The sequence below is a fragment of the Carcharodon carcharias genome, chromosome 19, assembly GCF_017639515.1.
Source record: "Carcharodon carcharias isolate sCarCar2 chromosome 19, sCarCar2.pri, whole genome shotgun sequence".
Classification (NCBI taxonomy): domain Eukaryota; kingdom Metazoa; phylum Chordata; class Chondrichthyes; order Lamniformes; family Lamnidae; genus Carcharodon; species Carcharodon carcharias.
In genome coordinates, this window is record NC_054485.1 from 39,817,430 (window position 1) to 39,834,151 (window position 16,722).

Here is a 16,722-nt window from a genome sequence, read left to right on the forward strand (position 1 = left end):
ACAACAAACTAGCCTGATGAGCAAGAGGAGCTGAAGACCAGCATGGCCGTATTCCAGAGCAGGCTCCACGGGCTGCATGGAATGCCTTTATTCCCTGTGTACAGTTCAATGCGCACTCCATGACAATCGGCGATGATGCCATCAATATAATGTTGTTTTGTGCAAATTTAAAAAATGGGAACTGGAACGATAAGCATTGACTGCTTTTTTATTCTGGACATGGGCACTTCCAGCCTGTGAAATATGCACTGGGAATTTTGCACACTGAGAACCAATCCCACATAGGCATAAGGCTGCCATGGAATTCTGATGCAATGTTACCCTGTCCTCAGTGCCATTCTGGGGTGATGAGCTGTTCATCACTGCTCTTGAAAGCCTGCGGTTTCAGTTGAGCCAGTTAAAATTTCAGGGAATATGATATTGGAGGCTGGAACACTTCTGCCAAGTAAAGCAGCGCCCTTATGCCACACTCAATTACATTGTGGCTGCTCACAGAGGCGGATTTACGTACTTCCATTGCTGCACTTCCACACTGCAACTCAATTTGTTCACGCTACACTGGTCAATTCAACAACCAGCAAACGCCTTATGTTCCTGTTCTGCTACCTTAACGGGTCAGCCCAGCAAGGTCCCTGTAATCATCACGACTTCCCACTTACATTACTCATGTATTCTCGTACCTTGCTTGTCTTGCCCAAGTGCTTAAACGAACACTTATCCACACAACATCCCATGTGGCGTTCCTTAGGTCATCTGACTAGCCTGTCTGTGCTTCCTCATCCTCTGAGCCACTGCTGGATTCATCATGTGCAGCTGCATCCACTGCGTCAAGGTCATTATCGTCCACTGCGTCCCCCCATTCCAGCGCAAGATTGTTCAGAGCGCAGCATGCTACCACTATCACAGAGACGCAATCTGGGGGGCACTGGAATGCGCCCCCCCCCCCCCCCCCCCCCCCCCGCCCCCTCCCGAGTGGTTCAGGCAACGGAAGCACATCTTGAGTAGACTGATGGCTCTCTCCACCAAGCCCTTGTGGTGCTGTGGCTCTTATTTTAGTGCTCCTCAGCTTCTGTTCTTGGATGGCGGAGAGGCATCATGAGCCACCTTCTGAGGGGATAGCCCTTGTCACCCACCAGCCATCCATCCAGCCAAGCTGGAGCACTGAAGAGCCCCGGCACCTGGGAGTGTCTGAGCATGTAGACGTTGTGGGAGCTGCCTGGGTACCTTGCACAGACTTGTAAAATCTGCATCCTGTGGTCACACACTAACTGCACGTTCATGGAGTGGAAGCCCTTCCTGTTGACGAAAGCACCGGGCTCACCTGCTGGTGTCTTGATGGCCACATGTGTACAGTCTATTGCACCCTGGACGTGGGGGAAGCCAGCAATGGCCGCGAAGCCTCTGGCTCACTGTGCCTGACTTGCCTGGTCGCAGTGGAAGTGGATGAAGGTCAATGCATTCCTGAACAGAGCATCTGTAACCTGCTTGACATAAGTGTGGACAGCTGATTGGGAGACATCGCAAAGATCACCCACTGAGCCCTGGAAGGAGCTAGAGGCATAGAAGTGGAGGACAGTTGTGAGCTTCAGAGCTGCTGGCATGGGGTGTCCACCCACACATTTAGGGGAGATCTCAGGGCCAATCATCTGACAGATATAGTTGACTGTCTCCCTTGACAGATGGAGCCTCCTTTGGCACTGTACCTGTCATATTGAGGTAGCTGCTTCGCTGCCTGTATACCCTGGCAGCAGGATAGTGGCATCTTCTACGGCCCCTTCCACCTTGGACAACCTCTTGGCCATGAGCCCCTTGTGCCTACGCCTGGCCTCCCAAAGGTGGCTCCCCTGGAGGCTGATTGTCCACTCCTGGCCTCCTCCCTATTCTATCCCTCCCTTCCTCCTCAAAGGAGCTGCCTCCAGTGGAGATGTCAGAACCCATACCCAGGCTAAATGGAGGCCTCTGGAAAGCTGCAGGCCCGATTAAGATTCTGCAGATAGCTGAGCTGAAGCTTCAAAGTACAGAGAAAGCTCTTGGAAATCGATCTGAGCTGCTAACAATCACACAGGCAAGTTTAAAACACTTTCTGCATTAAATACTTCAGAAAAAACATGAACAACCCCTCTGAGCCCACCTAACCCGCCCGTGGATGAGGTTTGTTTAAAAATCAGTTACCCGCCTGCCCGTTGGGCCCGTGCACCATGCTGAAGATTGCACGGGCTCCTCAAAATCGGTTTCAATTGGCGAGTTAAGGGCCTTAACAAGGCCTTTAATTTATGGCGGATGCGTGTCGCGCTTCATAGTGCCCACCCACCTAAATATCACAATGCTGCGTGCTGATGTCGGGACGCTCGCGTGACCTCAGTGCGCGACATTTTAAGCGTTGACCTGTGGGCTCTGCCACCTGTGTGTCAGCCATAAAATTCAGCCCTGTGTCTCCTGCCAATGCAAGGTGGCTGCTGATATCCGTTAGTGCATGCATGGAAAACCAATGATGTCACTTCATGGCACCCAGCCTACCAAGGCCACTGCATTTTGTGCTAAAATGTGAATACTTGGGTAATGTGATTTAAGTACTGTAAATTGGACCCAATATTTTGAATTGTTGATAGTTGAAATTAAGCGAATTTGAATTAGGATGTAGCAGCTGTAACAATGGGCGTTTCTCTGTAAATAATTTGCTTATGGTCCTCATTCTGTTTATTCAACACTGAGTTTCCCTCTTAGCTTTTAGCCAGATTAATCAGCCTTGGATTTTGTTTCTGAAGGCTACAGAGTGTTACTCATTGTGGGACAGGTGATGATGTGGCCCTGCACTGATAATATACAGCAGCAAATCCATTTTACTTTGCCGGGGACTGGGGTTTGGGTGCGAGCAGGAACTGCCCCAAGTCTTGTCCTTGTGCCAGTACCATCACTGAGGTAAATATCATTAATAATAATGTAACAGAGCATTTTTTCCTCCCTGTCTCCTGATGGGGCTGAATTCTAAATCACATCAACCAACAGACAAGTAAAATGGTCAGCCATTTTAGGAAGATGATTCAGGCCCTTTAATTTCTAATTGTGCGGCTACAAATATAAGGAACATTGCTAAGAAATGCAGGGAGTTGTTGGTGCATTAAAATCATTTCTCGATCGGTATAGACAGATGCTGCCTACTGCCCAAAGCCGCTTGCAGTGATGTAATGGAGTTAAACACTAGCACAAAAAGCATTATTGGCAACATACACCTCCCACACACAAAACACTGTGACAATCTGCCAAATATTTGATGGGGACCATCTGATAAGGCACGCAAGAAAGGGCATGGTCGACTTCAGCCATCCCCAGTTCAAGTCAACTGCTCCCAGTAAATGGTGGTCACAGCCAAAGTCAGATGACAAAATCAGGAGCCAAATGAGGCCTGGTTGGATATACCAGTTGTTCTGGTTGACCCTCAGTACACACCGGATATTCCAGTCAAAGGCGGTTACAGTTTTGACAGGTTTCAACTTATTTTTCCTTGACATGGGCCTCAACTTTAAATCAATTTGGATATTACCACACACTCAAGAGTGGGCTGCAATGCTGTTAATCCATTCATTCTGGTGGGCACCATGACAGCTGCGACATTGTCAGGGATCTCTCTCAGTGTCTATGTGCTGTTTAACATTCTGAAAGAATCCTGTCTGGTTTCCAAGGTCCTGTAGCAAAGGGGAGATGTTTCCTGATCCTCTGTCCTCCTCCTGACCTATCACACCCAAATGTTTCTGTCCAAATATGTTCTGTGCATCATGGCATGCCTTTCCTTCTTTGTCACCCTTGATGGCCCCCTTAGATTGATTGGAGTGAAAAGCATATGTGTTGCAGCACCAAAACCAGAGAGGCCTAGCTCTTCATCTTCCAGGGGTCTTTCACTGTTCTGATTACTGCCGATGATTTCTGCTGGGTTTTTTTCCCCCCCCCCCCAGACCTTTTAAGACTGAATTCAAATTCTCAAGCTGCCTTGGTGACCAGTTGGACTCTCATTCATCCTGATTATTAGTCCAGGTATATGGATCGCGAGTGCAGTAACATAACCACTGCACAATTGTATTCCCCAGCAACCATTCCCTGCCCCATTTTGCCAGTGGATAAACTCCCAAGATGAGATAGAAATATCGGCAAGAACCTCTGTTCCTTATTCAAGTTAACCTGAGCTCACAAAGTTCTCCGTGGTGAGCACAGCTGTGATTGGTCAGGTGAAAGTTCTGCCTCACATTGCTCAGGACATTTGCACTGACAATTGTGCTGAAGAGGGGGTGGTCATAGCATTTTACACATCACTGATTACAGCTCTCTAATCGTCAGGGATTCTTCCGTATTTTGGCCAAGTATTTCCAGTCCTTATATCTGGGGCAGGAGTTTTTGGATAGCGGGGTTCCCACCTTGCCACCCGAAGAGTGGATGGGGAATGCAACTCCGTTGATCCTGGCTGTCCTGAAGCCATTTAATAATCCATGGGTTGTTAATTGCCTAAGATCACGAGTTCTGCCTCCAGCTCAGGAGGAAGTCCAGCCTTACAGAGCTGCTGGCCAATCTGATTGGCTGACAGCTCTACAGTCCCAGCAGCGCCAGGTTTGAGTGGTGGCTACTGATGGGATTGCAGGCAGTGCTGAAGGAGAAGAGGTTATGGATGATGGACTTCAGATAAGTCCGGGGTATAGGTGGAACCTGGCTGGCAGGCCCCAGCAAGGCGGATGAGGGAGTTGGGTGATGGAATTTGAGAGGCTGCGGAGTGGGGAAAGTTAAAGGAGTTTTGACCTTGTGGGAGGTGGGGTGTGCCTCCAATGGGCACAGAGGAGCCCAAAGGAGGTCCCCCTCCTCTCTTGCCCAACACCAGCCTGTGCAGTAAAAACTGCTGGGCTACCCACCTCACGTGGGCCTCCCCTCTTGCTGGTAAAATAGTGGCAGGGCAGAATGAGGCACTTAAATAAATCAATAGGCCCAAGGGTGAGGAGGCTGTCTGATGCCACCTCAACCTCCCATAAGGTGAGAGATCGGTCAAGGTTGGTGAGTAGGCAGTGTGCAGGTCATGTGAGATTTCTCCCCCTTCCACCTTCAAACATGCGAGCGGGAGACTGTAAGATTTAGCTCCCAGTTTTTCGGTGCTAGGGATGTCATCTTGGCTCCAAAATGCATCCATGGCATGCACATTCGGGTCTGGTGCAAGCTGTACCAGTTGAAAAATTAGCACGCGTACAAGGAGCAGCTGCTGGACGTGTGCAGAGTAGGCCGATTGTGGCACCATTTTGGAGCTCCATGTGTCAGCTAATGTTGTCTCTTAACCCCATACAACTGAACACAGGTTCAACAGCATGGTGAATGCTGCATTAACCACATTCCTACCATATCAGCACTATTTGAAGGTGTTATTAATTACTCACAAGTTTGTTGTTGATTTTCTATGGCTCTTGCAGTGTGGATAGAGGTATACGTCATTTTTAGAGTTCTATAAAGTTGCTGGTGTCTGCAGGGAGTGATATCTGCTGAAGGGCAACTAGAGATGGGCAATAAATGCTGGTCAAGCCGTTCACATTCCCGTGAATGAATATCTATAAAAAAGGACTTTGTCCTGATTTCAAGGACATGGCACAAATCACTTTCTCCTAAGCATGGGTCCTGTAGTATACATTTCCCTTAGAATAAAGCATGCCAGGATGAATGAGCAGAGGCAGCATAGAGCAAGATGCGCTGCTGGAAGTGGGAAGACAAGAAGGGGTTTAAGAGCAGGATGCCATATCCATCCAGGGAGCAATTCTCCTACCTGAACTTCTGTGAGGAACAGTGAGCTGAATCTTACTGCCTTAGTTTTTAAGTGAAGGTTGGGCCCGTTTCTGGAGTCCCAACACTGATGGTTTATGAATCCTGCACATTTGTGCAATCTTACAGAGGTAGTTGATCAATAGGTTGCCACTTGTAACCCCATCTAATTATGGACAAGCTGGGAGTGGGCAGGCTGTGCAGGCAGAAGGGCCAAACGGGGTGCCCAAGGCTCTAGGCAGCTGACACACCGGCTGGGAGAGGTGGGTCTGTCATTGTAGGTGGGAGACATTTTTGAGTGCCTTAAGGTGAAGACGCCCTATGAAACCTTCAGAAGGAGCTTTAAGTAAGCTGTGGCCAAAAGTGGAAACCCTTCGACAGGATGTCCTGCAGTCACAGCAATGACCTTCTGACATCCATGGTTCTGGATGTGGTTTGAGACATTAACCTTCCCCACTCCCAGTGGTTTCAGAGCCACTAGGAGGCTGTCGTCATTCACCTGCCTGGCTGTGGTTGAAGCAAGTGGCCTGTCTGCCAATGGTAGATCCCTGTTGTGTCCCCAATTTGCAACTAAGTAGGCATTTAACTGCTCCTAATTAGCTTCCTGCTGGGCAGTAGCTGGTGCTGGGATCACCCCACCTCCAGCAAGATCACAAGGGAACATTGGGGAACAAACCTGATGTGAGATTTTCAAAATGAGCAAAATCAGAGGTCACGGAATAAAAGGGAAAGTAGCAACATGGCTAAGTGAATGGAAACAGAGAGTAGTGGTGAATGGTTGTTTTTCCAACTGAAGAAAGGTTTGTAGTGGAGTTCCCCAGGGATCAGTGTTAGGACCCCTGTTCTTCCTGGTAGAGATTCATGACCTAGATCTTGGTGTACAGGGCACAATTTCAAAATTTGCAGATGATACAAAACTTGGAAGTATTGTGAACTGTGAGGAGGATAATGTAAAACTTCAAAAAAGGACATAGACATGCTGGTGGAATGGGCAGATTAAATTTAATACAGGAAAGTGTGAAGTGATTAATTTTGGTAGGAAGAATGCAAAGGGACAATATAAATTAAAGGGTCCAACTCTGAAGGGGGCATGGGAGCAAAGGGACCTGGGTATGGGCATAAATCATTGAAGGTGGCAGGATGGTTTGAGAGACCTCGATTAATATGGTCTCCTGGATTTTGTCATTTGGGGCATAGAGTACTTCCATAGATAAGTTATGTGAAACCAGTATAAAACACTTCAACTTGACTTCTCTGGAGGAGCAGTACTTGGCAGAGCACTAGGTTCTTGGTGGTGTGCTGTACAACCTCACCATTGTGAAGGCACAGCCTTTGCCACCAGGTATACGTGACCAGGGAGTAAGAACATGAGGAGGAACAGGAGGAGGAAGAGAGATGTTTTGGGGGAGGCCAGAATGAGGATGCAACCTAGACAGTCCCTTTCTGGCTGGGTTAGCTGTGAACAATGCGTCTGACTGTGATCCGTGTAAACACCGCCTCAAGAAGCTATGGGCCTAGAAGGCTGGATGTTGGGCTGCATGATCTTTATAAGCAGTAACAGCCTGGACAGCCGCCTGACAGGTAAAAGCCAGAGCACTGGTGGAATAGCAATGGTGGGTGGACGAATGCTGTCATCCTGAGAGAGGACTTGCAGGTTCCTGCTTCATAGAACCGCTGTCACTCACCAGGGGCTGCATCTATTAATCCTATATGTCTGAGAACAGATTGTTTTTTATTCATTCAAGGGATGTGGGCTTCGCTGTTTAGGCCAGCATTTATTGCCCAAGTCTGGATAGTGTGTAGCTTGGAGGGGACCTTCCAGGTGGTGGTGTTCTCATGTGTCTGCTACTGTTGTCCTTCTAGATGGTAGTGGTCATGGGTTTGGAAGATATTGTCTAAGGAGCCATGGTGTGTTTCTGCATCTTGTAGATGGTGCACACTGGCGCCACTGTGTGCTGGTAGTAGAGAGAGTGAATGTTTGTGGATGGGGTGCCAATCAAACGGGCTGCTTTGTCCTGGGCGGTGTCATTTCTTGACTGTTGTTAGAGCTGCACTCGTCCAGGCAAGTGGGGCATATTCCATCACACTCCTGACTTGTGCCTTGTAGATGGTGGACAGGCTTTGGGGAGTCAAGAGGTGAGGATTCCTAGCCTCTGACCTGCTTTTGTAGCCACAGTATTTATATGGCTAGTCCAGTTCAGTTTCTGGTCAATGGATATTGATTGCTGGGCTGATGGGGTACCCTGCAAGCCCTTTTGAATATTGGTATCCAGGCCATAACGACAGAGGTCTGAGCTTGTGTGGCTCCAGTCTGAGCTTCCACTGCAGCACAGGATGCTGCAGTTGTTGGGTGACTTCTGCTTGTGCTGCAGTAGAAGTTGAACTATTGACCTTCAAACAAAACATTGTGGTAGGGTTCAAAAGTATGCTAATGGAGTTGACCACCATTTCAACACTGGAAAGAATGGGCTCCAAGCTCTGCACAAAGCCCTGTACCAAGTTGGTGCCAGACTTCTCCATGTTTCTTAACATTACACAGGCTTTCTAGCAGGCTTCCCAATGCACTGTACATTGTGCATGCCCATCAGTGTGCATCTGTAGGCTGCTGCATTGAAGTGCTCTCCTTTGTGCTCTGCAACAGAATACATATGTGACCTCATCCTCTTGTGAGCTTGCTATTCTTGTTTTCCACCCTGGTTGTAACCCACCTATGACTGGAGTCTCATCACATCTAGATCCTGCCTCTAAACTAGTCTCTAAATTATGCATAATGTCAGTATCTGAACTAGTGGCTGCTAGGGTGAGAGTGAGTGACGTGTGTCTTAATCTGCACTGCCTTCCTAATCTTCCACTTGTTGCTCGTCCACTATAGCCTGGCCCCAAGTGTTAATCCATAGGTATCTAAAAGGAGAAAGGTAAAATGAAGGGTTGTGGGGAAGGGAGAGGGGAAAGTAAGAGTTGTGTGAGGAAAGGACTGGCTATGAGTTCAGAGCAGTGTTCTGTGGAAACCAGATGGGTGCGACACTTGCTAATTTACATCAATATTTTCTAATTGCAGTGAGACTGCTGAATTGGAAAGGACAGTTTGAATTGAATATGACTGTAGATCACAGCAAACTGATCAAAGACAGATAAGTAATCACAGTGGGACAGGAAGAAGTCCTTATATCTAAGCCATTGGAAGACAATTTGGGAATATGCTAACCAAACAGCTGCTGATCATCTACCCAACTAACCAATCAACATCCAAAGAGGATTTTGCATCAACTCTTTCAAAAGCTGTATTCTGTATATAAACTCCTGAAGAAGTCCCATGTGGAAGTGTTCAAGAAGGAAGTGTTATGACATGACAGATGATATGTGCCAGGCAGATCAAATCCACAAGGGAAACTTGATCACACGGTCACAAATGTTTTGCAATCTGTATTTTATTTCAAGATGCGTGCTCTGAATTCAGAAGTAATAAGACTACAACGATTTCAGAGGTTTTTAGAAAACTAAATTAAACATTTATTAATGAAAGAAAAGATCTCAAGCACATACAGAGGTCTATAAATTATTACTATAAGCACTTTGGGTGCAACTACACGGTTCAAGAAGGCAGCTCACCACCACCTCCTCAAGGCCAACTAGGGATGGGCACTAAATGCTGGCCTAACCCGCGAAGCCCACATCCCACGAATGAATTAAAAAAACTGTAATAACTCCTAAAACCCCTTATTAATCTGGCTTCCAGTTACACCTCTGTTAAGGCAACAGTAGAAAAACAAATAGATTTAAACAGACCCAGGCAAAGCAACACGATACGCTGGACAGTGATATTCAAAGTGAGTTTTCTCAGCTTCAGCCCCTGTAGACAGCAATTCGATGCACAGAGACCGGAGGCTTTTCACACTTCTTTTAGATCTTAGAATGCCTTTTTCCTCTGACACATTGCCTCATTGCCTTTACAGATGTTTCTCCCTTTTTAATGCAAATTCCATTGTTCCGATATGTCTTTGGGACTTTACCTTTCTCAGAATATAAATCTTTTCATAGTGCTCATATTATCAGTAACCTTTGGGAAAAATAAACACATTTATCTTCTTCTAGCTAGGTGTAACATCCTACCATCTCTTTGAAATTCAAACTACTCTAAGTTATCTAAAAATGCAAATTTTTCTCACACCTTACATTCAAAAACTTTAGCCATATTTATGTATTTAGCATTTCAAACCTAGCTTCTTTTTGGTAACTCAAAGCCTCCAGAGCAGCTCTCTCCGATTCAATAAAATCCAACACACACATATACAAAGAGAAACTATCCAAAACCCCAATATTAATCCACTTTTACAATAAATAACAATAATGTTATGAGATTATTATATTTTAATGACAGAGGATAGAAGATATATATCAATGAGAAGAGTCCCAATGAACCAAAATGGAAGATCTTGGTCAAAGATCGCTCCTAAATAACCAACAGTCATCTCAGGTTGACCACTTGAGGGGTAACTGTATAATTCAATTGAAACTGTTTTGTTTAAAATTCTCAACAAAGGTGTTGGATTCTTGAGGTCTTTGAACTTCTTCCAGCATCCAGATCCTAGGGGTTAAACTTCTGGCAATGACCACCATGGCTATTTGTTCCCAAAGTTTGTCCTTTATGTTTTTCTTTTGAGTGATTTAGTAAGGATAAACAGCTTTGCCCTCTGGTGATTTTCCATGCCTTTGACACTGACCCCTAAAAACTGGAGCATCAGTCATGTGGCCCCTTAATGAAGCTTTTGTTTACTTTCTCAAATGTAAACAAACAGTCCCATACCACACAAAGTCAACCATTTTGAAAGAAATCCAATTTATCTGACGGGAAGAGAGATTGAACTTTCCTGGATTAGTTATGGGCTATGTCTGCTTACTTGTCTGAATTTACTCAAATTCCTAAAGGAACCTACTTCATAAGGTTAAACGAAATGAAAATAAATTTGAAAATGGAAAAATTGCCCTCAGCATTCTTGTGACATTTATATTTTGGGTTGCCCTAGCTGTAAACTATTGGGAGCAGCTCAATCTCATCAGTTTATAGTTCCTGCAGCTTTGAATGTAAGAGGTGATTCCTGATTCGGCACTCCCTGCAGCGAGATAAAGAACCCTGTGGGAATGCATTGCAGGCACAGACTCAGAGTTCCTGATTTGCCATCCCCAGTAACAGAAGAACATAAACAAGCAGCTGCAACCCTTCGTGCTACAATTAAAGGAGGAAAGAAAACAAAAACTGGCATTTGTAAACGAGCCTCTCATGATTACATAACTTCACAACTTTGCTTTACAACCAATTAAGCATTTTTGAAATCTAGTCACTGTTGTAATATATAGGAAACACAACATAATTTTCACACCCCGAGGTCCCACAGATTACAACATGATAATGACCAAACTATTTTTGTGATGTTGGTCGAGGGATAAATATTGGCTAGGACATCAGGGAGGCCTTCTTCGAAATATTGTCATGGAATCTTTTATTCTCCACATGAGAGGGCCTCTGTTTAACATCTCATCCAAAAAAAAACAGCATCTTTGACAGTACAACACTCCCTCAGTACTGCACTGGAGTGTCAGCCTTGATTTTGAACTTGATTTTTAAAGCAGGTTTACCTGGACCCAGGCGTAGGTCCATTAATTGCCATTTTATTTGAAGGACCATTATTCCTTCAAGGGAGATTCTGCCTTTGAATCCTGGATGGGCTGAGTTGGTTATCCTCAGCTGGGCTGCTACAATTGGCTTCAATGTCAGGGCTGGGGAAGAAAAATGATCAGCCAGGATTTCCATTTCTCATTTCTGTCCAATGATCTTTGTTGGGAAGCACGTATGGTTGCTGGATAAGGACAGGATTAGATGTGACTCCCGAATGGTTAAATATCTTGCCAGCACTCAACTGCCTAGGTTGTTAACTTGAAGAATGGCTATTTGAGCAAGGTGCCCAACAGGCAGCTAAAGCCCATAGGACCAGACTTAATACATCAGATGAGAACAATAGGAATGTGGTAGCATGGTGGTTGTTCTGCTGGATTAACTCCAGCGATCTGGATAAACGATCATAAAGATATGAATTCAAATCCTTCCATAGTAGCTGGGGAATTTGAATTCAGTTAATTAAATTGATCTGAAATGAAAAGCCACTATCAGTAATGGGGACTTGCTGGATTGCTGTAAGAATCCACCTGGTTCACTAGTATTCTTTTGGGAAGGAAATCTGCCATTCTTACCTGGTCAGGCCTACATGTGACTCCAAGCCCACAGCAATGTGGTTGATTTTCTGAGTCAGCTGCCCCTAAAATGGCCTAGCAAGCCATTTTGTATTCAAGAAGGTGGCTCACCACTTCTTGAGGGCAATTAGGGATGGGTAATAAGTATTGGCCATACCAGCAATGCCCAGATCCCCTCAATGAATAGAACCAAAACAAGGGGAGAGAATTTAAAAAGTACTTTGCTTTATTTTATTTTGGGAAAGGAAATGGGGTAGATCTGGATGTTGTGCAATAGTATAAAATTGGTGACAGTGAATCTGCAGGGTTTTTTATATTTCTAAGGATTTTTATTCCCATTGATGCCAGTTGAAATTAAAATCGGGACTGATGTATAACGAACTGCCAATTTGTCTGGTTTACTCTATCACACGTCAAAATGATCCCAATAATTGTAAACAGATTACTACTACCACTACATTGCAATGACAGTTACTTTATTAATGCCTTTCTGAGCTGATTGCTGCTCCTCATTCCAATCCACCTGCAATTTGACCTCATTTTGACAAATGTTTTATGGGATATGGTTTGTTTACAATACTGAGTGTCACTTTCGTTGATCAGGAAGGTTCTGGGACCAGCTTGTCTGGAGGTGCGTTGGAATAACTCCAACAAAAATAAGTGCCTAAAAATAATAGTTTAAAAGAAAGTACTTTCTGGAAGGATTATGGCAACATGCATTTCACAAAATGAAATTAATAAACACAACTGTTTTTTATTCGCTTTGTACGTCCTTGGTAAAATTCCTATTTCTGGCAACAATATACTTTGGCAAAGCTTCCTTCATGCATGCATGCATTATAACTAGAATAATAATAAATTAGAGGATATTAGTAATGTGTTACATAGAAAATAGCAAATGACTTGGTGTAGATTATGCAGAAGATAATGGACAGTAAGGTATATGGGGCATACAGAGTAATAGACAGCTGATAATGCATTACACAGAGGATGACAGATGGCGAGGAATATGTTACACCCAAAAACAGTTGGGTATGTGTTACATACGGGGTGACAGAGGCTGGGAGTGCCTTACATATGTGATAACAGATTGCTGAGCATTTTTTCAAAAAGTGAAATCGATGGCTGGAATTTGTCATGTTCAAGGCAACAAATTGCGGAGTTCCAAAGAGGAGGGTAGCCAGGAGTATATTCCATGGAAAATAATAACTTTGACTGTGTTCCGTGGGAATATCAGAACAATTACAAGGAAATATTCTCAAGTGGTTCGAAAGACAAAACACTTGTGACAATGAAACTCAAGCAGTTGACTGGCATTTGATCCTGAGCCCTTCCTAAAATAGCTTCTGTTGCTGGACTGAGCAGTACTTTATGCATAAGGAGTTAGTTAATATAGTTCTGCTGGAATGTTCCTGTGAAATGTCCACACATTTTCTGGTAAACTCTTGCCCATTCTGTTGGCCTCATCCACCAGTAATTGTGCACGCAAGGCATCAAACATCAATTGAACACTGATTCACAAGCTAAGTTTGTGAGATGCATCCACACTGTAGCTAGCTGAGGACCATCAGCTGGAGTCTTGATCAGGTTTTGCTGGTGCAAGATCTTTACCATCAATAGCGCCCCTCGCTTAAGGGAGTGAGTAGGCCTAAAGACCACTGCATCACACATTGCTTTTCTGCAATGGTGGGGGAGGGGGTGGGGGGAAGAGATAAGGCAGAAAAAAAGTTTCTTTGAATTCATTGAAAATATAGACTTGCATTTTCTGCTTATTTGCCCAGAATTAACCTAATTTCCCATTGATGATAGATGAGCCACGATTTTCTAATTGTTGTTACTTTAACCCTGATGTTTACCCACTCATTTTAAATGGGTTAAATCTGGAAAATCTAGACTGACATTTTGCAAAACTCTCACAATTAACTTTGGGCTTGCAAGAATATACCTGCCCTGTAACTCAGTCGATAGCACTCTTGCTTCTGAGTCAGAAGGTTGTGGGATCAATTCTCACTCCAGAAACTTGAGCACAAAATGAAGGCTGACACCCCAGTGCAGCACTGTGGGAATGCTGAAACCCTATCTGCTCTCAAGATTGATGTAAAAGATCCTGCCTGGAATGAGTTGGAAGAAGAGCAGGAGAGTTATCCCAATAATCTAGCCAATATTTATCCTTCAATCAACATCACAGATTGCTGTTTATGTGCAAATTAGCTGCTTCATTTCCTACATTACATTATGGATGGAACCTTACGTGTTCTCCCTTGTGGCAAGTTTGGTGGTGAAGGAACATTTATATCAGGTGGGAGGTTGGCAGGTGGGGACCCTGCCAGCTTCCCCATCTCCACCCCAAATGTACATCCATGGCAGGAATGCCTGTGGACAGCTTTCCTACCCTGCTGCCAATTGAGGCCCTTAATAGGGCAATTAATGTACACTTAAAGGCCTCATCCTGCCACTGCTGGTATTATCCCAGCACCAGGCTGGGGGTACTTGTTATGAGGGGACTATCACAAACAAACCCTGGCTTATTTGCTTCTGGTTCTTGGGCAATGGTGTTCCCTCATTCAAAGGCACTCAGTACCTGACAGAGGGACCTGGTATTGGAAAGGACGGCGGGGAGGAGGTGGGGGGGGGGGGGGGGGGGGCGGGAGGCCACTGACAGCCACATCCGTCTCCTTGCAGCTGACCTCCCTTCCTGCCATCACTCACCTCTGCCTGGATTTCTCCTAGATCCAAGGTCTTGGATATGTGTAGTACCAGCAGTAGCCATTGCCTGGCTGGTTATGCTGCTGAGAACAGGAGACCCTCTGGTGTCTGATTGACTGAAAGTTCTCAAGTTCTTCTGTCCCCCTGATGCGCCCTTGATCCCAGGGTAAGGTCCGCCGCTGGCCTGTCAATTGCCTGAATGGCACAAGATGCGGTAGGAAGATGCGGCAGGCATTCCTTAAAAGAGGCGACGCAGGGGTCCTGCTGGCTCTCCAGCTGGTTGCCATGACCCCCGTTGCCTCCACAAGACTCCACCCTACATTTTAAAAATACTCCACTGGTTGTAGCTCTTTGGAACATCCTGAGATTGTGAAAGGTGCTATATAAATGTAACTCTTTCTTTAACCCTGTCAGGTGGCTAAGTGTCATGTTTTCCATTGCCAGTCTGAAGAAGACATTTTGACAATATTACTTCTTGTTGAAAGATGTACTAAAACCCAGGAAGGTAATTCCTAAGCCTTTGCCAATTTGATGTCACATTCCAAGTAAGCAAGCCATGCTCGGCAAAACCTAACTTTTGGTTGGAGCCTATGTAACTGAATTTAAGCTAGATATAGGGACTTAATCTGAATACATTAAAAAGCCAAATCAGTAGATTTTCCTGAAGTTGCTGTCCTTACCTTTGTAGCCCAGGTTTAAGACCAATCTCAGATACATGTACACACTTGAACTTTAATTATGAGGGGAGTTAAGGAGCATATCTTTCTCTCAGCATAAGCCCATTTTCCAGCTCCAGTCATGTTTTTAGCACCACTTTTATCCATACCAAAACAGCTGTGATACTCCCTCACACAAAAAAAAATCCTCCCTGTCAGACGATGTTCATTTTTGGCATCGCATTTAACCTTGAAAACTGCTGTGTAAGGCATTGCTGAGTTTACCAGCTGCGGGCTATAAAATTAACAATTACAGACACAGCAAACTTTATCACTATGTGAGGTTAGCTCGTTACTTTTCAGTTAAGTAGATGAATGTGCTATCTGAGAGAATGAATTCCTTTATTTGGCAAGAGATTGCAGAACAAAGAAATAAAATGCTTCCAGAGGGTTGAAAGGATTGATGGAAATGCAGAATGATTCGGTTCTTGGTGGATATTCCTCTGTCTTCCCTTTTAAATAGAGCTTTACCCTGACCTTTGAGTATTGGATAATTAACTTTATTACATATGATTCAAAGTATTCACTTTGCCTAATTTTGTTTGCCACCTAATCTGCTACCTAGAATCATAGAAAATTGCAGCATAGCAGGTAGTCCTTTGGTCCACTATGCTTATGCTGGCTCTTTGGAAGAACAGTTGGGGTTAGTCTTGCATCCCAGATTTTTGCCCGCCCAAATTGGAAATATTGCCAAATGCAAAACAATCTCCTACACATTTCTATGTTTGTTAATTTGGAGGAGAAACTAAGATGCCAATACAATTTAGAAGTGTTTACAGGAACACCCCTTCCCACAAAAATTCTCCCTTAGAAACTGATTGTCCTACTTTCCTTGAAATAACTGCTCTTGAAAATTTCCCAGAGTTTAATCCCCACCACCCTACCATGAAAACTATTCCACATACTAACCATTCAGTTTGATGAAGTGTGTTCTGACATTAGTCCACAACTTGACTTTTTACCTGTTTGTATCTCTCTTTGTAAAACTTGGGTTTTGACATAGTGGTTCAGACTTATTACTCCTAATGTGCAAATAAAATTATTTTAGAGTGAGTAGTAATTCAGGTCAACCATTAGCTAGTTACATTGTTGTGATATTTTGTTATGTGTTGAAAAGCAGAGCTAATTTCATAGAGCATAATAACTAGTACAAACAGCATTATGGAGAGAGAACTGTAATCAGGAGCTTTAATACATTGTGTGGAAGAACATAAAATCAATATAAATTATGGTTTGATATTCTGTTGATCTGAATATGGATCATTGGACTTAG